We start from the raw sequence: 22448 nt of genomic DNA, 5'->3' as shown, positions 1-22448 counted from the left end.
CTGAAACAGATGCCGAGAAACAGAGGGGCTGAAACAGAGGGCGAGAAACAGAGGGGCTGAAACAGAGGGGCTGAAACAGAGGGTGAGAAACAGAGGGGCTGAAACAGAGGGCGAGAAACAGAGGGTCTGAAACAGAGGGGCTGAAACAGAGGGGCTGAATCAGAGTGGCTGATTCAGAGGGTCTGAAACAGAGGGGCTGAATCAGAGGGGCGGAAAAAGAGGGCGAGAAACAGAGGGGCAGAAACAGAGGGCAAGAAACAGAGGGACTGAAACAGAGGGGCTGAAACAGAGAGCGCGAAACAGAGGGACTGAAACAGAGGGCGAGAAACAGAGGGGCTGAAACAGAGGGCGAGAAACAGAGGGGCTGAAACAGAGGGCGAGAAACAGAGGGGCTGAAACAGAGGGCAAGAAACAGAGGGGCTGAAACAGAGTGGCTGAAACAGAGGGCGAGAAACAGAGGGGCTGAATCAGACAGGCTGAATCAGATGGGCTGAAACAGAGGGGCTGAAACAGAGGGCGAGAAACAGAGTGGCTGAATCAGAGGGCGAGAAACAGAGGGCGAGAAACAGAGGGGCTGAAAAAGTGGGGCTGAAACAAAGGGGCTGAAACAAAGCGCCTGATACAGAGGGCGAGAAACAGAGGGGCTGAAACAGAGGGCGAGAAACAGAGGGGCTGAAACAGAGGGGCTGAAACAGACGGGCTGAAACAGTGGGGCTGAAACAGAGGGCGAGAAACAGAGAGGCTGAAACACAGGGCGAGAAACAGAGGGGCTGAAACAGAGGGCGAGAAACAGAGGGGCTGAAACAGAGGGACTGAAACAGAGGGGCTGAAACAGAGGGGCTGAAACAGAGGGCGAGAAACAGAGTGGCTGAAACAGAGGGCAAGAAACAGAGTGGCTGAAACAGAGGGCGAGAAACAGAGGGGCTGAAACAGAGGGGCTGAAACAGAGGGGCGGAAACAGAGGGGCTGAAACAGAGGGTGAGAAACAGAGCGGCTGAAACAGAGGGCGAGAAACAGAGGGGCTGAAACAAAGGGGCTGAAACAGTGGGGCTGAAACAGTGGGGCTGAAACAGAGGGCGAGAAATAGAGGGGCTGAAACAGAGGGCGAGTAACAGAGGGGCTGAAACAGAGGGCGAGAAACAGAGGGGCTGAAACAGAGGGGCTGAAACAGAGGGGCTGAAACAGAGAGCGAGAAACAGAGGGGCTGAAACAGAGGGCCAGAAACAGAGTGGCTTAAACAGAGGGCGAGAAACAGAGGGGCTGAAACAGAGGGGCTGAAACAGAGGGGCTGAAACAGAGGGCAAGAAATAGATGGGCTGAAAAAGAGGGCGAGAAACAGAGGGGCTGAAACAGTGGGTGAGAAACAGAGGGGCTGAATCAGAGGGGCTGAAACAGATGCCGAGAAACAGAGGGGCTGAAACAGAGGGCGAGAAACAGAGGGGCTGAAACAGAGGGGCTGAAACAGAGGGGCTGAAACAGAGGGCAAGAAATAGATGGGCTGAAAAAGAGGGCGAGAAACAGAGGGGCTGAAACAGTGGGTGAGAAACAGAGGGGCTGAATCAGAGGGGCTGAAACAGATGCCGAGAAACAGAGGGGCTGATACAGAGGGCGAGAAACAGAGGGGATGAAACAGAGGGCGAGAATCAGGGGGGCTGAAACAGAGGGCGAGAAACAGAGGGGCTGAAACAGAGGGGCTGAAACAGAGGGTCTGAAACAGAGGGCAAGAAATAGAGGGGCTGAAAAAGAGGGCGAGAAACAGAGGGGCTGAAACAGAGGGTGAGAAACAGAGGGGCTGAATCAGAGGGGCTGAAACAGATGCCGAGAAACAGAGGGGCTGAAACAGAGGGCGAGAAACAGAGGGGCTGAAACAGAGGGGCTGAAACAGAGGGTGAGAAACAGAGGGGCTGAAACAGAGGGCGAGAAACAGAGTGGCTGAAACAGACGGGCTGAAACAGAGGGACTGAAACAGAGGGGCTGAAACAGAGAGCGCGAAACAGAGGGACTGAAACAGAGGGCGAGAAACAGAGGGGCTGAAACAGAGGGCGAGAAACAGAGGGGCTGAAACAGAGGGCGAGAAACAGAGGGGCAGAAACAGAGGGCAAGAAACAGAGGGACTGAAACAGAGGGGCTGAAACAGAGAGTGCGAAACAGAGGGACTGAAACAGAGGGCGAGAAACAGAGGGGCTGAAACAGAGGGCGAGAAACAGAGGGGCTGAAACAGAGGGCGAGAAACAGAGGGGCTGAAACAGAGGGCAAGAAACAGAGGGGCTGAAACAGAGTGGCTGAAACAGAGGGCGAGAAACAGAGGGGCTGAATCAGACAGGCTGAATCAGATGGGCTGAAACAGAGGGGCTGAAACAGAGGGCGAGAAACAGAGTGGCTGAATCAGAGGGCGAGAAACAGAGGGCGAGAAACAGAGGGGCTGAAAAAGTGGGGCTGAAACAAAGGGGCTGAAACAAAGCGCCTGATACAGAGGGCGAGAAACAGAGGGGCTGAAACAGAGGGCGAGAAACAGAGGGGCCGAAACAGAGGGGCTGAAACAGACGGGCTGAAACAGTGGGGCTGAAACAGAGGGCGAGAAACAGAGAGGCTGAAACACAGGGCGAGAAACAGAGGGGCTGAAACAGAGGGCGAGAAACAGAGGGGCTGAAACAGAGGGACTGAAACAGAGGGGCTGAAACAGAGGGGCTGAAACAGAGGGCGAGAAACAGAGTGGCTGAAACAGAGGGCGAGAAACAGAGTGGCTGAAACAGAGGGCGAGAAACAGAGGGGCTGAAACAGAGGGGCTGAAACAGAGGGGCGGAAACAGAGGGGCTGAAACAGAGGGTGAGAAACAGAGCGGCTGAAAAGGAGGGCGAGAAACAGAGGGGCTGAAACAAAGGGGCTGAAACAGTGGGGCTGAAACAGAGGGGCTGAAACAGAGGGCGAGAAATAGAGGGGCTGAAACAGAGGGCGAGAAACAGAGGGGCTGAAACAGAGGGCGAGAAACAGAGGGGCTGAAACAGAGGGGCTGAAACAGAGGGGCTGAAACAGAGACCGAGAAACAGAGGGGCTGAAACAGAGGGCCAGAAACAGAGTGGCTTAAACAGAGGGCGAGAAACAGAGGGGCTGAAACAGAGGGGCTGAAACAGAGGGGCTGAAACAGAGGGCAAGAAATAGATGGGCTGAAAAAGAGGGCGAGAAACAGAGGGGCTGAAACAGTGGGTGAGAAACAGAGGGGCTGAATCAGAGGGGCTGAAACAGATGCCGAGAAACAGAGGGGCTGAAACAGAGGGCGAGAAACAGAGGGGCTGAAACAGAGGGTGAGAAACAGAGGGGCTGAAACAGAGGGCGAGAAACAGAGGGGCTGAAACAGAGGGGCTGAAACAGAGGGGCTGAATCAGAGTGGCTGATTCAGAGGGTCTGAAACAGAGGGGCTGAATCAGAGGGGCGGAAAAAGAGGGCGAGAAACACAGGGCGAGAAATAAAGGGGCTGAAACAGAGGGCGAGAAACAGAGGGCGAGAAACAGAGGGACTGAAACAGAGGGGCTGAAACAGAGGGTGAGAAACAGAGGGGCTGAAACAGAGGGCGAGAAACAGAGGGGCTGAAACAGAGGGGCTGAAACAGAGGGGCTGAATCAGAGGGGCTGAAACAGAGGGCCTGAAACAGAGGGCGAGAAACTAAGGGACTGAATCAGAGGGGCTGAAACAGAGGGGCTGAAACAGACGGGCTGAAACAGAGCGCCTGAAACAGAGGGGCTGAAACAGAGGGGCTGAAATAGAGGGGCTGAAACAGAGGGGCTGAAACAGAGGGCGAGAATCTAAGGTACTGAATCAGAGGGGCTGAAACAGAGGGGCTGAAACAGAGGGGCTGAAACAGACGGGCTGAAACAGAGAGCCTGAAACAGAGTGGCTGAAACAGAGGGGCTGAAATAGAGGGTCTGAAACAGAGGGGCTGAATCAGAGGGGCTGAAACAGAGGGGCTGAATCAGAGGGGCTGAAACAGAGGGGGTGAAACAGAGGGCGAGAAACAGAGAGGCTGAAACAGAGGGCGAGAAACAGAGGGGCTGAAACAGAGGGCGAGAAACAGAGGGGCTGAAACAGAGGGGCTGAAACAGAGGGGCTGAAACAGAGGGCGAGAAACAGAGGGGCTGAAACAGATGGCGAGAAACAGAGGGGCTGAAACAGAGGGCGAGAAACAGAGGGGCTGAATCAGAGGGGCTGAAACAGAGGGCGAGAAACAGAGGGGCTGAAACAGAGGGCGAGAAACAGAGGGGCTGAAACAGAGGTGCTGAAACAGAGGGTGAGAAACAGAGGGGCTGAAACAGAGGGGCTGAAACAGAGGGGCTGAAACAGAGGGGCTGATTCAGAGGGGCTGAAACAGAGGGGCTGAATCAGAGGGGCTGAAACAGAGGGCGAGAAACAGAGGGGCTGAAACAGAGGGCGAGAAACAGAGGAGCAGAAACAGAGGGCGAGAAAAAGAGGGGCTGAAACAGAGGGGCTGAAACAGAGAGTGCGAAACAGAGGGGCTGAAACAGAGGGCGAGAAACAGAGGGGCTGAAACAGAGGGCGAGAAACAGAGGGGCTGAAACAGAGGGCAAGAAACAGAGGGGCTGAAACCGAGTGGCTGAAACAGAGGGGCTGAAACAGAGGGGCTGCAACAGAGGGCGAGAAACAGAGGGGCTGAATCAGAGGTGCTGAATCAGAGGGGCTGAAACAGAGGGGCTGAATCAGAGGGGCTGAAACAGAAGGCGAGAAACAGGGGGGCTGAAACAGAGGGCGAGAAACAGAGGGGCAGAAACAGAGGGCGAGAAACAGAGGGACTGAAACAGAGGGGCTGAAACAGAGGGGCTGAAACAGAGGGCAAGAAACAGAGGGGCTGAAACAGAGGGCGAGAAACAGAGGGGCTGAAACAGAGGGGCTGAAACACAGGGGCTGAAACAGAGGGCGAGAAACAGAGGGGCTGAAACAAATGGCGAGAAACAGAGGGGCTGAAACAGAGGGGCTGAAACAGACGGGCTGAAACAGAGGGGCTGAATCGGAGGGGCTGAAACAGAGGGGCTGAAACAGAGGGGCTGAAACAGAGGGCAAGAAACAGAGGGGCTGAAACAGAGGGGCTGAAACAGAGGGGCAGAAACAGAGGGCGAGAAACAGAGGGGCTGAAACAGAGGGGCTGAAACAGAGGGCGAGAAACAGAGGGGCTGAAACAGAGGGCGAGAAACTAAGGGACTGAATCAGAGGGGCTGAAACAGAGGGGCTGAAACAGACGGACTGAAACAGAGAGCCTGAAACAGAGGGGCTGAAACAGAGGGGCTGAAATAGAGGGGCTGAAACAGAGGGGCTGAATCAGAGGGGCTGAAACAGAGGGGCTGAATCAGAGGGGCTGAAACAGAGGGCGAGAAACAGAGGGGCTGAAACAGAGGGGCTGAATCAGAGGGGCTGAAACAGAGGGGCTGAAACAGAGGGTGAGAAACAGAGAGGCTGAAACAGAGGGCGAGAAACAGAGGGGCTGAAACAGAGGGCGAGAAACAGAGGGGCTGAAACAGAGGGGCTGAAACAGAGGGGCTGAAACAGAGGGCGAGAAACAGAGGGGCTGAAACAGAGGGCGAGAAACAGAGGGGCTGAAACAGAGGGCGAGAAACAGAGGGCCAGAAACAGAGGGACTGAAACAGAGGGTCTGAAACAGAGGGGCTGAAACAGAGGGCGAGAAACAGAGGGGCTGAAACAGAGGGCGAGAAACAGAGGGGCTGAAACAGAGGGCGAGAAACAGAGGGGCTGAAACAGAGGGGCTGAAACAGTGGGGATGAAACAGAGGGGCTGAAACAGAGGGCGAGAAATAAAGGGGCTGAAACAGAGGGCGAGAAACAGAGGGGATGAAACAGAGGGCGAGAATCAGAGGGGCTGAAACAGAGGGCGAGAAACAGAGGGGCTGAAACAGAGGGGCTGAAACAGAGGGGCTGAAACAGAGGGCAAGAAATAGAGGGGCTGAAAAAGAGGGCGAGAAACAGAGGGGCTGAAACAGAGGGTGAGAAACAGAGGGGCTGAATCAGAGGGGCTGAAACAGATGCCGAGAAACAGAGGGGCTGAAACAGAGGGCGAGAAACAGAGGGGCTGAAACAGAGGGGCTGAAACAGAGGGTGAGAAACAGAGGGGCTGAAACAGAGGGCGAGAAACAGAGGGGCTGAAACAGAGGGGCTGAAACAGAGGGGCTGAATCAGAGTGGCTGATTCAGAGGGTCTGAAACAGAGGGGCTGAATCAGAGGGGCGGAAAAAGAGGGCGAGAAACAGAGGGGCAGAAACAGAGGGCAAGAAACAGAGGGACTGAAACAGAGGGGCTGAAACAGAGAGCGCGAAACAGAGGGACTGAAACAGAGGGCGAGAAACAGAGGGGCTGAAACAGAGGGCGAGAAACAGAGGGGCTGAAACAGAGGGCGAGAAACAGAGGGGCTGAAACAGAGGGCAAGAAACAGAGGGGCTGAAACAGAGTGGCTGAAACAGAGGGCGAGAAACAGAGGGGCTGAATCAGACAGGCTGAATCAGATGGGCTGAAACAGAGGGGCTGAAACAGAGGGCGAGAAACAGAGTGGCTGAATCAGAGTGCGAGAAACAGAGGGCGAGAAACAGAGGGGCTGAAAAAGTGGGGCTGAAACAAAGGGGCTGAAACAAAGCGCCTGATACAGAGGGCGAGAAACAGAGGGGCTGAAACAGAGGGCGAGAAACAGAGGGGCTGAAACAGAGGGGCTGAAACAGACGGGCTGAAACAGTGGGGCTGAAACAGAGGGCGAGAAACAGAGAGGCTGAAACACAGGGCGAGAAACAGAGGGGCTGAAACAGAGGGCGAGAAACAGAGGGGCTGAAACAGAGGGACTGAAACAGAGGGGCTGAAACAGAGGGGCTGAAACAGAGGGCGAGAAACAGAGTGGCTGAAACAGAGGGCGAGAAACAGAGTGGCTGAAACAGAGGGCGAGAAACAGAGGGGCTGAAACAGAGGGGCTGAAACAGAGGGGCGGAAACAGAGGGGCTGAAACAGAGGGTGAGAAACAGAGCGGCTGAAACAGAGGGCGAGAAACAGAGGGGCTGAAACAAAGGGGCTGAAACAGTGGGGCTGAAACAGTGGGGCTGAAACAGAGGGCGAGAAATAGAGGGGCTGAAACAGAGGGCGAGTAACAGAGGGGCTGAAACAGAGGGCGAGAAACAGAGGGGCTGAAACAGAGGGGCTGAAACAGAGGGGCTGAAACAGAGAGCGAGAAACAGAGTGGCTGAAACAGAGGGCCAGAAACAGAGTGGCTTAAACAGAGGGCGAGAAACAGAGGGGCTGAAACAGAGGGGCTGAAACAGAGGGGCTGAAACAGAGGGCAAGAAATAGATGGGCTGAAAAAGAGGGCGAGAAACAGAGGGGCTGAAACAGTGGGTGAGAAACAGAGGGGCTGAATCAGAGGGGCTGAAACAGATGCCGAGAAACAGAGGGGCTGAAACAGAGGGCGAGAAACAGAGGGGCTGAAACAGAGGGGCTGAAACAGAGGGGCTGAAACAGAGGGCAAGAAATAGATGGGCTGAAAAAGAGGGCGAGAAACAGAGGGGCTGAAACAGTGGGTGAGAAACAGAGGGGCTGAATCAGAGGGGCTGAAACAGATGCCGAGAAACAGAGGGGCTGAAACAGAGGGCGAGAAACAGAGGGGATGAAACAGAGGGCGAGAATCAGAGGGGCTGAAACAGAGGGCGAGAAACAGAGGGGCTGAAACAGAGGGGCTGAAACAGAGGGGCTGAAACAGAGGGCAAGAAATAGAGGGGCTGAAAAAGAGGGCGAGAAACAGAGGGGCTGAAACAGAGGGTGAGAAACAGAGGGGCTGAATCAGAGGGGCTGAAACAGATGCCGAGAAACAGAGGGGCTGAAACAGAGGGCGAGAAACAGAGGGGCTGAAACAGAGGGGCTGAAACAGAGGGTGAGAAACAGAGGGGCTGAAACAGAGGGCGAGAAACAGAGTGGCTGAAACAGACGGGCTGAAACAGAGGGACTGAAACAGAGGGGCTGAAACAGAGAGCGCGAAACAGAGGGACTGAAACAGAGGGCGAGAAACAGAGGGGCTGAAACAGAGGGCGAGAAACAGAGGGGCTGAAACAGAGGGCGAGAAACAGAGGGGCAGAAACAGAGGGCAAGAAACAGAGGGACTGAAACAGAGGGGCTGAAACAGAGAGCGCGAAACAGAGGGACTGAAACAGAGGGCGAGAAACAGAGGGGCTGAAACAGAGGGCGAGAAACAGAGGGGCTGAAACAGAGGGCGAGAAACAGAGGGGCTGAAACAGAGGGCAAGAAACAGAGGGGCTGAAACAGAGTGGCTGAAACAGAGGGCGAGAAACAGAGGGGCTGAATCAGACAGGCTGAATCAGATGGGCTGAAACAGAGGGGCTGAAACAGAGGGCGAGAAACAGAGTGGCTGAATCAGAGGGCGAGAAACAGAGGGCGAGAAACAGAGGGGCTGAAAAAGTGGGGCTGAAACAAAGGGGCTGAAACAAAGCGCCTGATACAGAGGGCGAGAAACAGAGGGGCTGAAACAGAGGGCGAGAAACAGAGGGGCTGAAACAGAGGGGCTGAAACAGACGGGCTGAAACAGTGGGGCTGAAACAGAGGGCGAGAAACAGAGAGGCTGAAACACAGGGCGAGAAACAGAGGGGCTGAAACAGAGGGCGAGAAACAGAGGGGCTGAAACAGAGGGACTGAAACAGAGGGGCTGAAACAGAGGGGCTGAAACAGAGGGCGAGAAACAGAGTGGCTGAAACAGAGGGCGAGAAACAGAGTGGCTGAAACAGAGGGCGAGAAACAGAGGGGCTGAAACAGAGGGGCTGAAACAGAGGGGCGGAAACAGAGGGGCTGAAACAGAGGGTGAGAAACAGAGCGGCTGAAAAGGAGGGCGAGAAACAGAGGGGCTGAAACAAAGGGGCTGAAACAGTGGGGCTGAAACAGAGGGGCTGAAACAGAGGGCGAGAAATAGAGGGGCTGAAACAGAGGGCGAGAAACAGAGGGGCTGAAACAGAGGGCGAGAAACAGAGGGGCTGAAACAGAGGGGCTGAAACAGAGGGGCTGAAACAGAGAGCGAGAAACAGAGGGGCTGAAACAGAGGGCCAGAAACAGAGTGGCTTAAACAGAGGGCGAGAAACAGAGGGGCTGAAACAGAGGGGCTGAAACAGAGGGGCTGAAACAGAGGGCAAGAAATAGATGGGCTGAAAAAGAGGGCGAGAAACAGAGGGGCTGAAACAGTGGGTGAGAAACAGAGGGGCTGAATCAGAGGGGCTGAAACAGATGCCGAGAAACAGAGGGGCTGAAACAGAGGGCGAGAAACAGAGGGGCTGAAACAGAGGGGCTGAAACAGAGGGTGAGAAACAGAGGGGCTGAAACAGAGGGCGAGAAACAGAGGGGCTGAAACAGAGGGGCTGAAACAGAGGGGCTGAATCAGAGTGGCTGATTCAGAGGGTCTGAAACAGAGGGGCTGAATCAGAGGGGCGGAAAAAGAGGGCGAGAAACACAGGGCGAGAAATAAAGGGGCTGAAACAGAGGGCGAGAAACAGAGGGCGAGAAACAGAGGGACTGAAACAGAGGGGCTGAAACAGAGGGTGAGAAACAGAGGGGCTGAAACAGAGGGCGAGAAACAGAGGGGCTGAAACAGAGGGGCTGAAACAGAGGGGCTGAATCAGAGGGGCTGAAACAGAGGGCCTGAAACAGAGGGCGAGAAACTAAGGGACTGAATCAGAGGGGCTGAAACAGAGGGGCTGAAACAGACGGGCTGAAACAGAGCGCCTGAAACAGAGGGGCTGAAACAGAGGGGCTGAAATAGAGGGGCTGAAACAGAGGGGCTGAAACAGAGGGCGAGAATCTAAGGTACTGAATCAGAGGGGCTGAAACAGAGGGGCTGAAACAGAGGGGCTGAAACAGACGGGCTGAAACAGAGAGCCTGAAACAGAGTGGCTGAAACAGAGGGGCTGAAATAGAGGGTCTGAAACAGAGGGGCTGAATCAGAGGGGCTGAAACAGAGGGGCTGAATCAGAGGGGCTGAAACAGAGGGGGTGAAACAGAGGGCGAGAAACAGAGAGGCTGAAACAGAGGGCGAGAAACAGAGGGGCTGAAACAGAGGGCGAGAAACAGAGGGGCTGAAACAGAGGGGCTGAAACAGAGGGGCTGAAACAGAGGGCGAGAAACAGAGGGGCTGAAACAGATGGCGAGAAACAGAGGGGCTGAAACAGAGGGCGAGAAACAGAGGGGCTGAATCAGAGGGGCTGAAACAGAGGGCGAGAAACAGAGGGGCTGAAACAGAGGGCGAGAAACAGAGGGGCTGAAACAGAGGTGCTGAAACAGAGGGTGAGAAACAGAGGGGCTGAAACAGAGGGCGAGAAACAGAGGGGCTGAAACAGAGGGGCTGAAACAGAGGGGCTGATTCAGAGGGGCTGAAACAGAGGGGCTGAATCAGAGGGGCTGAAACAGAGGGCGAGAAACAGAGGGGCTGAAACAGAGGGCGAGAAACAGAGGAGCAGAAACAGAGGGCGAGAAAAAGAGGGGCTGAAACAGAGGGGCTGAAACAGAGAGTGCGAAACAGAGGGGCTGAAACAGAGGGCGAGAAACAGAGGGGCTGAAACAGAGGGCGAGAAACAGAGGGGCTGAAACAGAGGGCAAGAAACAGAGGGGCTGAAACCGAGTGGCTGAAACAGAGGGGCTGAAACAGAGGGGCTGCAACAGAGGGCGAGAAACAGAGGGGCTGAATCAGAGGTGCTGAATCAGAGGGGCTGAAACAGAGGGGCTGAATCAGAGGGGCTGAAACAGAAGGCGAGAAACAGAGGGGCTGAAACAGAGGGCGAGAAACAGAGGGGCAGAAACAGAGGGCGAGAAACAGAGGGACTGAAACAGAGGGGCTGAAACAGAGGGGCTGAAACAGAGGGCAAGAAACAGAGGGGCTGAAACAGAGGGCGAGAAACAGAGGGGCTGAAACAGAGGGGCTAAAACACAGGGGCTGAAACAGAGGGCGAGAAACAGAGGGGCTGAAACAAATGGCGAGAAACAGAGGGGCTGAAACAGAGGGGCAGAAACAGAGGGGCTGAAACAGAGGGGCTGAATCGGAGGGGCTGAAACAGAGGGGCTGAAACAGAGGGGCTGAAACAGAGGGCAAGAAACAGAGGGGCTGAAACAGAGGGGCTGAAACAGAGGGGCAGAAACAGAGGGCGAGAAACAGAGGGGCTGAAACAGAGGGGCTGAAACAGAGGGCGAGAAACAGAGGGGCTGAAACAGAGGGCGAGAAACTAAGGGACTGAATCAGAGGGGCTGAAACAGAGGGGCTGAAACAGACGGACTGAAACAGAGAGCCTGAAACAGAGGGGCTGAAACAGAGGGGCTGAAATAGAGGGGCTGAAACAGAGGGGCTGAATCAGAGGGGCTGAAACAGAGGGGCTGAATCAGAGGGGCTGAAACAGAGGGCGAGAAACAGAGGGGCTGAAACAGAGGGGCTGAATCAGAGGGGCTGAAACAGAGGGGCTGAAACAGAGGGCGAGAAACAGAGAGGCTGAAACAGAGGGCGAGAAACAGAGGGGCTGAAACAGAGGGCGAGAAACAGAGGGGCTGAAACAGAGGGGCTGAAACAGAGGGGCTGAAACAGAGGGGCTGAAACAGAGGGCGAGAAACAGAGGGGCTGAAACAGAGGGCGAGAAACAGAGGGGCTGAAACAGAGGGCGAGAAACAGAGGGCCAGAAACAGAGGGACTGAAACAGAGGGTCTGAAACAGAGGGGCTGAAACAGAGGGCGAGAAACAGAGGGGCTGAAACAGAGGGCGAGAAACAGAGGGGCTGAAACAGAGGGCGAGAAACAGAGGGGCTGAAACAGAGGGGCTGAAACAGTGGGGCTGAAACAGAGGGGCTGAAACAGAGGGCGAGAAATAAAGGGGCTGAAACAGAGGGCGAGAAACAGAGGGGATGAAACAGAGGGCGAGAATCAGAGGGGCTGAAACAGAGGGCGAGAAACAGAGGGGCTGAAACAGAGGGGCTGAAACAGAGGGGCTGAAACAGAGGGCAAGAAATAGAGGGGCTGAAAAAGAGGGCGAGAAACAGAGGGGCTGAAACAGAGGGTGAGAAACAGAGGGGCTGAATCAGAGGGGCTGAAACAAATGCCGAGAAACAGAGGGGCTGAAACAGAGGGCGAGAAACAGAGGGGCTGAAACAGAGGGGCTGAAACAGAGGGTGAGAAACAGAGGGGCTGAAACAGAGGGCGAGAAACAGAGGGGCTGAAACAGAGGGGCTGAAACAGAGGGGCTGAATCAGAGTGGCTGATTCAGAGGGTCTGAAACAGAGGGGCTGAATCAGAGGGGCGGAAAAAGAGGGCGAGAAACAGAGGGGCAGAAACAGAGGGCAAGAAACAGAGGGACTGAAACAGAGGGGCTGAAACAGAGAGCGCGAAACAGAGGGACTGAAACAGAGGGCGAGAAACAGAGGGGCTGAAACAGAGGGCGAGAAACAGAGGGGCTGAAACAGAGGGCGAGAAACAGAGGGGCTGAAACAGAGGGCAAGAAACAGAGGGTCTGAAACAGAGTGGCTGAAACAGAGGGCGAGAAACAGAGGGGCTGAATCAGACAGGCTGAATCAGATGGGCTGAAACAGAGGGGCTGAAACAGAGGGCGAGAAACAGAGGGGCTGAAACAGAGTGCGAGAAACAGAGGGCGAGAAACAGAGGGACTGAAACAGAGGGTCTGAAACAGAGGGGCTGAAACAGAGGGCGAGAAACAGAGGGGCTGAAACAGAGGGCGAGAAACAGAGTGGCTGAAACAGAGGGCGAGAATCAGAGGGGCTGAAACAGAGGGGCTGAAACAGAGGGGCGGAAACAGAGGGGCTGAAACAGAGGGCGAGAATCAGAGTGGCTGAAACAGAGGGCGAGAAACAGAGGGGCTGAAACAGAGGGGCTGAAACAGAGAGTGCGAAACAGAGGGGCTGAAACAGAGGGCGAGAAACAGAGGGGCTGAAACAGAGGGCGAGAAACAGAGGGGCTGAAACAGAGGGCAAGAAAAAGAGGGGCTGAAACCGAGTGGCTGAAACAGAAGGGCTGAAACAGAGGGGCTGCATCAGAGGTGCTGAATCAGAGGGGCTGAAACCGAGGGGCTGAATCAGAGGGGCTGAAACAGAAGGCGAGAAACTGAGGGGCTGAAACAGAGGGCGAGAAACAGGGGGGCAGAAACAGAGGGCGAGAAACAGAGGGGCTGAAACAGAGGGGCTGAAACAGAGGGGCTGAAACAGAGGGCGAGAAACAGTGGGGCTGAAACAAAGGGCGAGAAACAGAGGGGCTGTAACAGAGGGGCAGAAACAGAGGGGCTGAAACAGAGGGGCTGAATCGGAGGGGCTGAAACAGAGGGGCTGAAACAGACGGCCTGAAACAGAGGGCAAGAAACAGAGGTGCTGAAACAGAGGGGCTGAAACAGAGGGGCAGAAACAGAGGGCGAGAAACAGAGGGGCTGAAACAGAGGGGCTGAAACAGAGGGCGAGAAACAGAGGGGCTGAATCAGAGGGGCTGAATCAGAGGGGCTGAAACAGAGGGGCTGAAACAGAGGGCGAGAAACTAAGGGACTGAATCAGAGGGGCTGAAACAGAGGGGCTGAAACAGACGGACTGAAACAGAGAGCCTGAAACAGAGGGGCTGAAACAGAGGGGCTGAAATAGAGGGGCTGAAACAGAGGGGCTGAATCAGAGGGGCTGAAACAGAGGGGCTGAATCAGAGGGGCTGAAACAGAGGGGCTGAAACAGACGGGCTGAAACAGAGAGCCTGAAACAGAGTGGCTGAAACAGAGGGGCTGAAACAGAGGGCGAGAAACAGAGAGGCTGAAACAGAGGGCGAGAAACAGAGGGGCTGAAACAGAGGGCAAGAAACAGAGGGGCTGAAACAGAGGGCGAGAAACAGAGGGGCTGAAACAGAGGGGCTGAAACAGAGGGGCTGAAACAGAGGGCGAGAAACAGAGGGGCTGAAACAGAGGGCGAGAAACAGAGGGGCTGAAACAGAGTGCGAGAAACAGAGGGCGAGAAACAGAGGGACTGAAACAGAGGGTCTGAAACAGAGGGGCTGAAACAGAGGGCGAGAAACAGAGGGGCTGAAACAGAGGGCGAGAAACAGAGGGGCTGAATCAGAGGGGCTGAATCAGAGGGGCTGAAACAGAGGGGCTGAAACAGAGGGCGAGAAACAGAGGGGCTGAATCAGAGGGGCTGAATCAGAGGGGCTGAAACAGAGGGCCTGAAACAGAGGGCGAGAAACTAAGTGACTGAATCAGAGGGGCTGAAACAGAGGGGCTGAAACAGACGGGCTGAAACAGAGAGCCTGAAACAGAGGGGCTGAAACAGAGGGGCTGAAATAGAGGGGCTGAAACAGAGGGGCTGAAACAGAGGGCGAGAAACTAAGGTACTGAATCAGAGGGGCTGAAACAGAGGGGCTGAAACAGAGGGGCTGAAACAGACGGGCTGAAACAGAGAGCCTGAAACAGAGTGGCTGAAACATAGGGGCTGAAATAGAGGGTCTGAAACAGAGGGGCTGAATCAGAGGGGCTGAAACAGAGGGGCTGAATCAGAGGGGCTGAAACAGAGGGGCTGAAACAAAGGGCGAGAAACAGAGAGGCTGAAACAGAGGGCGAGAAACAGAGGGGCTGAAACAGAGGGCGAGAAACAGAGGGGCTGAAACAGAGGGGCTGAAACAGAGGGGCTGATTCAGAGGGGCTGAAACAGAGGGGCTGAATCAGAGGGGCTGAAACAGAGGGCGAGAAACAGAGGGGCTGAAACAGAGGGCGAGAAACAGAGGAGCAGAAACAGAGGGCGAGAAAAAGAGGGGCTGAAACAGAGGGGCTGAAACAGAGAGTGCGAAAAAGAGGGGCTGAAACAGAGGGCGAGAAACAGAGGGGCTGAAACAGAGGGCGAGAAACAGAGGGGCTGAAACAGAGGGCAAGAAACAGAGGGGCTGAAACCGAGTGGCTGAAACAGAAGGGCTGAAACAGAGGGGCTGCAACAGAGGGCGAGAAACAGAGGGGCTGAATCAGAGGTGCTGAATCAGAGGGGCTGAAACAGAGGGGCTGAATCAGAGGGGCTGAAACAGAAGGCGAGAAACAGAGGGGCTGAAACAGAGGGCGAGAAACAGAGTGGCAGAAACAGAGGGCGAGAAACAGAATTGCTGAAACAGAGGGGCTGAAACTGAGGGGCTGAAACAGAGGGCAAGAAACAGAGGGGCTGAAACAGAGGGCGAGAAACAGAGGGGCTGAAACAGAGGGGCTGAAACAGAGGGGCTGAAACAGAGGGCGAGAAACAGAGGGGCTGAAACAAAGGGCGAGAAACAGAGGGGCTGAAACAGAGGGGCAGAAACAGAGGGGCTGAAACAGAGGGGCTGAATCGGAGGGGCTGAAACAGAGGGGCTGAAACAGAGGGCGAGAAACTAAGGGACTGAATCAGAGGGGCTGAAACAGAGGGGCTGAATCAGAGGGGCTGAAACAGAGGGGCTGAATCAGAGGGGCTGAAACAGAGGGCGAGAAACAGAGGGGCTGAAACAGAGGGGCTGAATCAGAGGGGCTGAAACAGAGGGGCTGAAACAGAGGGCGAGAAACAGAGAGGCTGAAACAGAGGGCGAGAAACAGAGGGGCTGAAACAGAGGGCAAGAAACAGAGGGGCTGAAACAGAGGGCGAGAAACAGAGGGGCTGAAACAGAGGGGCTGAAACAGAGGGGCTGAAACAGAGGGGCTGAAACATAGGGCGAGAAACAGAGGGGCTGAAACAGAGGGGCTGAAACAGAGGGCGAGAAACAGAGGGGCTGAATCAGAGGGGCTGAATCAGAGGGGCTGAAACAGAGGGGCTGAAACAGAGGGCGAGAAACTAAGGGACTGAATCAGAGGGGCTGAAACAGAGGGGCTGAAACAGACGGACTGAAACAGAGAGCCTGAAACAGAGGGTCTGAAACAGAGGGTCTGAAATAGAGGGGCTGAAACACAGGGGCTGAATCAGAGGGGCTGAAACAGAGGGGCTGAATCAGAGGGGCTGAAACAGAGGGCGAGAAACAGAGGGGCAGAAACAGAGGGGCTGAATCAGAGGGGCTGAAACAGAGGGGCTGAAACAGAGGGCGAGAAACAGAGAGGCTGAAACAGAGGGCGAGAATCAAAGGGGCTGAAACAGAGGGCAAGAAACAGAGGGGCTGAAACAGAGGGCGAGAAACAGAGGGGCTGAAACAGAGGGGCTGAAACAGAGGGGCTGAAACAGAGGGGCTGAAACAGAGGGCGAGAAACAGAGGGGCTGAAACAGAGGGCGAGAAACAGAGGGGCTGAAACAGAGGGCGAGAAACAGAGGGCGAGAAACCGAGGGACTGAAACAGAGGGTCTAAAACAGAGGGGCTGAAACAGAGGGCGAGAAACAGAGGGGCTGAAACAGAGGGCGAGAAACAGAGGGGCTGAAACAGAGGGCGAGAAACAGAGGGGCTGAAACAGAGGGGCTGAAACAGTGGGGCTGAAACAGAGGGGCTGAAACAGAGGGCGAGAAATAAAGGGGCTGAAACAGAGGGCGAGAAACAGAGGGGATGAAACAGAGGGCGAGAATCAGAGGGGCTGAAACAGAGGGCGAGAAACAGAGGGGCTGAAACAGAGGGGCTGAAACAGAGGGGCTGAAACAGAGGGCAAGAAATAGAGGGGCTGAAAAAGAGGGCGAGAAACAGAGGGGCTGAAACAGAGGGTGAGAAACAGAGGGGCTGAATCAGAGGGGCTGAAACAGATGCCGAGAAACAGAGGGGCTGAAACAGAGGGCGAGAAACAGAGGGGCTGAAACAGAGGGGCTGAAACAGAGGGTGAGAAACAGAGGGGCTGAAACAGAGGGCGAGAAACAGAGGGGCTGAAACAGAGGGGCTGAAACAGAGGGGCTGAATCAGAGTGGCTGATTCAGAGGGTCTGAAACAGAGGGGCTGAATCAGAGGGGCGGAAAAAGAGGGCGAGAAACAGAGGGGCAGAAACAGAGGGCAAGAAACAGAGGGACTGAAACAGAGGGGCTGAAACAGAGAGCGCGAAACAGAGGGACTGAAACAGAGGGCGAGAAACAGAGGGGCTGAAACAGAGGGCGAGAAACAGAGGGGCTGAAACAGAGGGCGAGAAACAGAGGGGCTGAAACAGAGGGCAAGAAACAGAGGGGCTGATACAGAGCGGCTGAAACAGAGGGCGAGAAACAGAGGGGCTGAATCAGACAGGCTGAATCAGATGGGCTGAAACAGAGGGGCTGAAACAGAGGGCGAGAAACAGAGTGGCTGAATCAGAGGGCGAGAAACAGAGGGCGAGAAACAGAGGGGCTGAAAAAGTGGGGCTGAAACAAAGGGGCTGAAACAAAGCGCCTGATACAGAGGGCGAGAAACAGAGGGGCTGAAACAGAGGGCGAGAAACAGAGGGGCTGAAACAGAGGGGCTGAAACAGACGGGCTGAAACAGTGGGGCTGAAACAGAGGGCGAGAAACAGAGAGGCTGAAACACAGGGCGAGAAACAGAGGGGCTGAAACAGAGGGCGAGAAACAGAGGGGCTGAAACAGAGGGACTGAAACAGAGGGGCTGAAACAGAGGGCGAGAAACAGAGAGGCTGAAACAGCGGGCGAGAAACAGAGGGGCTGAAACAGAGGGCAAGAAACAGAGGGGCTGAAACAGAGGGCGAGAAACAGAGGGGCTGAAACAGAGGGGCTGAAACAGAGGGGCTGAAAGAGAGGGGCTGAAACAGAGGGCGAGAAACAGAGGGGCTGAAACAGAGGGCGAGAAACAGAGGGGCTGAAACAGAGGGCGAGAAACAGAGGGCGAGAAACAGAGGGACTGAAACAGAGGGTCTGAAACAGAGGGGCTGAAACAGAGGGCGAGAAACAGAGGGGCTGAAACAGAGGGCGAGAAACAGAGGGGCTGAAACAGAGGGGCTGAAACAGTGGGGCTGAAACAGAGCGGCTGAAACAGAGGGCGAGAAATAAAGGGGCTGAAACAGAGGGCGAGAAACAGAGGGGATGAAACAGAGGGCGAGAATCAGAGGGGCTGAAACAGAGGGCGAGAAACAGAGGGGCTGAAACAGAGGGGCTGAAACAGAGGGGCTGAAACAGAGGGTGAGAAACAGAGGGGCTGAATCAGAGGGGCTGAAACAGATGCCGAGAAACAGAGGGGCTGAAACAGAGGGGCTGAAACAGAGGGGCTGAAACAGAGGGTGAGAAACAGAGGGGCTGAAACAGAGGGCGAGAAACAGAGGGGCTGAAACAGATGGGCTGAAACAGAGGGGCTGAATCAGAGTGGCTGATTCAGAGGGTCTGAAACAGAGGGGCTGAATCAGAGGGGCGGAAAAAGAGGGCGAGAAACAGAGGGGCAGAAACAGAGGGCAAGAAACAGGGGGACTGAAACAGAGGGGCTGAAACAGAGAGCGCGAAACAGAGGGACTGAAACAGAGGGCGAGAAACAGAGGGGCTGAAACAGAGGGCGAGAAACAGAGGGGCTGAAACAGAGGGCGAGAAACAGAGGGGCTGAAACAGAGGGCAAGAAACAGAGGGGCTGAAACAGAGTGGCTGAAACAGAGGGCGAGAAACAGAGGGGCTGAATCAGACAGGCTGAATCAGATGGGCTGAAACAGAGGGGCTGAAACATAGGGCGAGAAACAGAGTGGCTGAATCAGAGGGCGAGAAACAGAGGGCGAGAAACAGAGGGGCTGAAAAAGTGGGGCTGAAACAAAGGGGCTGAAACAAAGCGCCTGATACAGAGGGCGAGAAACAGAGGGGCTGAAACAGAGGGCGAGAAACAGAGGGGCTGAAACAGAGGGGCTGAAACAGACGGGCTGAAACAGTGGGGCTGAAACAGAGGGCGAGAAACAGAGAGGCTGAAACACAGGGCGAGAAACAGAGAGGCTGAAACACAGGGCGAGAAACAGAGGGGCTGAAACAGAGGGCGAGAAACTGAGGGGCTGAAACAGAGGGACTGAAACAGAGGGGCTGAAACAGAGGGGCTGAAACAGAGGGCGAGAAACAGAGTGGCTGAAACAGAGGGCGAGAAACAGAGTGGCTGAAACAGAGGGCGAGAAACAGAGGGGCTGAAACAGAGGGGCTGAAACAGAGGGGCTGAAACAGAGAGCGAGAAACAGAGGGGCTGAAACAGAGGGCCAGAAACAGAGTGGCTGAAACAGAGGGCGAGAAACAGAGGGGCTGAAACAGAGGGGCTGAAACAGAGGGGCTGAAACAGAGGGCAAGAAATACATGGGCTGAAAAAGAGGGCGAGAAACAGAGGGGCTGAAACAGTGGGTGAGAAACAGAGGGGCTGAATCAGAGGGGCTGAAACAGATGCCGAGAAACAGAGGGGCTGAAACAGAGGGCGAGAAACAGAGGGGCTGAAACAGAGGGGCTGAAACAGAGGGTGAGAAACAGAGGGGCTGAAACAAAGGGCGAGAAACAGAGGGGCTGAAACAGAGGGGCTGAAACAGAGGGGCTGAATCAGAGTGGCTGGTTCAGAGGGTCTGAAACAGAGGGGCTGAATCAGAGGGGCGGAAAAAGAGGGCGAGAAACAGAGGGGCAGAAACAGAGGGCAAGAAACAGAGGGACTGAAACAGAGGGGCTGAAACAGAGAGCGCGAAACAGAGGGACTGAAACAGAGGGCGAGAAACAGAGGGGCTGAAACAGAGGGCGAGAAACAGAGGGGCTGAAACAGAGGGCAAGAAACAGAGGGGCTGAAACAGAGTGGCTGAAACAGTGGGCGAGAAACAGAGGGGCTGAATCAGACAGGCTGAATCAGATGGGCTGAAACAGAGGGGCTGAAACAGAGGGCGAGAAACAGAGTGGCTGAATCAGAGGGCGAGAAACAGAGGGCGAGAAACAGAGGGGCTGAAAAAGTGGGGCTGAAACAAAGGGGCTGAAACAAAGCGCCTGATACAGAGGGCGAGAAACAGAGGGGCTGAAACAGAGGGCGAGAAACAGAGGGGCTGAAACAGAGGGGCTGAAACAGACGGGCTGAAACAGTGGGGCTGAAACAGAGGGCGAGAAACAGAGAGGCTGAAACACAGGGCGAGAAACAGAGGGGCTGAAACAGAGGGCAAGAAACAGAGGGGCTGAAACAGAGGGACTGAAACAGAGGGGCTGAAACAGAGGGGCTGAAACAGAGGGCGAGAAACAGAGTGGCTGAAACAGAGGGCGAGAAACAGAGTGGCTGAAACAGAGGGCGAGAAACAGAGGGGCTGAAACAGAGGGGCTGATACAGAGGGGCGGAAACAGAGGGGCTGAAACAGAGAGCGAGAAACAGAGGGGCTGAAACAGAGGGCCAGAAACAGAGTGGCTTAAACAGAGGGCGAGAAACAGAGGGGCTGAAACAGAGGGGCTCAAACAGAGGGGCTGAAACAGAGGGCAAGAAATAGATGGGTTGAAAAAGAGGGCGAGAAACAGAGGGGCTGAAACAGTGGGTGAGAAACAGAGGGGCTGAATCAGAGGGGCTGAAACAGATGCCGAGAAACAGAGGGGCTGAAACAGAGGGCGAGAAACAGAGGGGCTGAAACAGAGGGGCTGAAACAGAGGGTGAGAAACAGAGGGGCTGAAACAGAGGGCGAGAAACAGAGGGGCTGAAACAGAGGGGCTGAAACAGAGGGGCTGAATCAGAGTGGCTGATTCAGAGGGTCTGAAACAGAGGGGCTGAATCAGAGCGGCGGAAAAAGAGGGCGAGAAACAGAGGGCGAGAAATAAAGGGGCTGAAACAGAGGGGCTGAAACAGAGGGCGAGAAACAGAGGGGCTGAAACAGAGGGCGAGAAACAGAGGGGCTGAAACAGAGGGCGAGAAACAGAGGGGCTGAAACAGAGGGGCTGAAACAGTGGGGCTGAAACAGAGGGGCTGAAACAGAGGGCGAGAAATAAAGGGGCTGAAACAGAGGGCGAGAAACAGAGGGGATGAAACAGAGGGCGAGAATCAGAGGGGCTGAAACAGAGGGCGAGAAACAGAGGGGCTGAAACAGAGGGGCTGAAACAGAGGGGCTGAAACAGAGGGCAAGACATAGGGGGCTGAAAAAGAGGGCGAGAAACAGAGGGGCTGAAACAGAGGGTGAGAAACAGAGGTGCTGAATCAGAGGGGCTGAAACAGATGCCGAGAAACAGAGGGGCTGAAACAGAGGGCGAGAAACAGAGGGGCTGAAACAGAGGGGCTGAAACAGAGGGTGAGAAACAGAGGGGCTGAAACAGAGGGCGAGAAACAGAGGGGCTGAAACAGAGGGGCTTAAACAGAGGGGCTGAATCAGAGTGGCTGATTCAGAGGGTCTGAAACAGAGGGGCTGAATCAGAGGGGCGGAAAAAGAGGGCGAGAAACAGAGGGGCAGAAACAGAGGGCAAGAAACAGAGGGACTGAACCAGAGGGGCTGAAACAGAGAGCGCGAAACAGAGGGACTGAAACAGAGGGCGAGAAACAGAGGGGCTGAAACAGAGGGCGAGAAACAGAGGGGCTGAAACAGAGGGCGAGAAACAGAGGGGCTGAAACAGAGGGCAAGAAACAGAGGGGCTGTAACAGAGTGGCTGAAACAGAGGGCGAGAAACAGAGGGGCTGAATCAGAGGGGCTGAAACAGAGGGCGAGAAACAGAGTGGCTGAATCAGAGGGCGAGAAACAGAGTGGCTGAATCAGAGGGCGAGAAACAGAGGGCGAGAATCAGAGGGGCTGAAAAAGTGGGGCTGAAACAAAGGGGCTGAAACAAAGCGCCTGATACAGAGGGCGAGAAACAGAGGGGCTGAAACAGAGGGCGAGAAACAGAGGGGCTGAAACAGAGGGGCTGAAACAGACGGGCTGAAACAGTGGGGCTGAAACAGAGGGCGAGAAACAGAGAGGCTGAAACACAGGGCGAGAAACAGAGGGGCTGAAACAGAGGGCGAGAAACAGAGGGGCTGAAACAGAGGGACTGAAACAGAGGGGCTGAAACAGAGGGGCTGAAACAGAGGGCGAGAAACAGAGTGGCTGAAACAGAGGGCGAGAAACAGAGTGGCTGAAACAGAGGGCGAGAAACAGAGGGGCTGAAACAGAGGGGCTGAAACAGAGGGGCGGAAACAGAGGGGCTGAAACAGAGAGCGAGAAACAGAGGGGCTGAAACAGAGGGCCAGAAACAGAGTGGCTGAAAGAGAGTGCGAGAAACAGAGGGGCTGAAACAGAGGGGCTGAAACAGAGGGGCTGAAACAGAGGGAAAGAAATAGAGCGGCTGAAAAAGAGGGGGAGAAACAGAGGGGCTGAAACAGAGGGTGAGAAACAGAGGGGCTGAATCAGAGGGGCTGAAACAGATGCCGAGAAACAGAGGGGCTGAAACAGAGGGGCTGAAACAGAGGGGCTGAAACAGAGGGTGAGAAACAGAGGGGCTGAAACAGAGGGCGAGAAACAGAGGGGCTGAAACAGAGGGGCTGAAACAGAGGGGCTGAATCAGAGTGGCTGATTCAGAGGGTCTGAAACAGAGGGGCTGAATCAGAGGGGCGGAAAAAGAGGGCGAGAAAC

Source organism: Chiloscyllium punctatum, unplaced genomic scaffold (genome assembly GCF_047496795.1).
Source record: "Chiloscyllium punctatum isolate Juve2018m unplaced genomic scaffold, sChiPun1.3 scaffold_54, whole genome shotgun sequence".
Classification (NCBI taxonomy): Eukaryota; Metazoa; Chordata; class Chondrichthyes; order Orectolobiformes; family Hemiscylliidae; genus Chiloscyllium; species Chiloscyllium punctatum.
The sequence above is the reverse complement of the archived record's forward strand: the minus strand, read 5'-3'. Positions refer to the sequence as shown.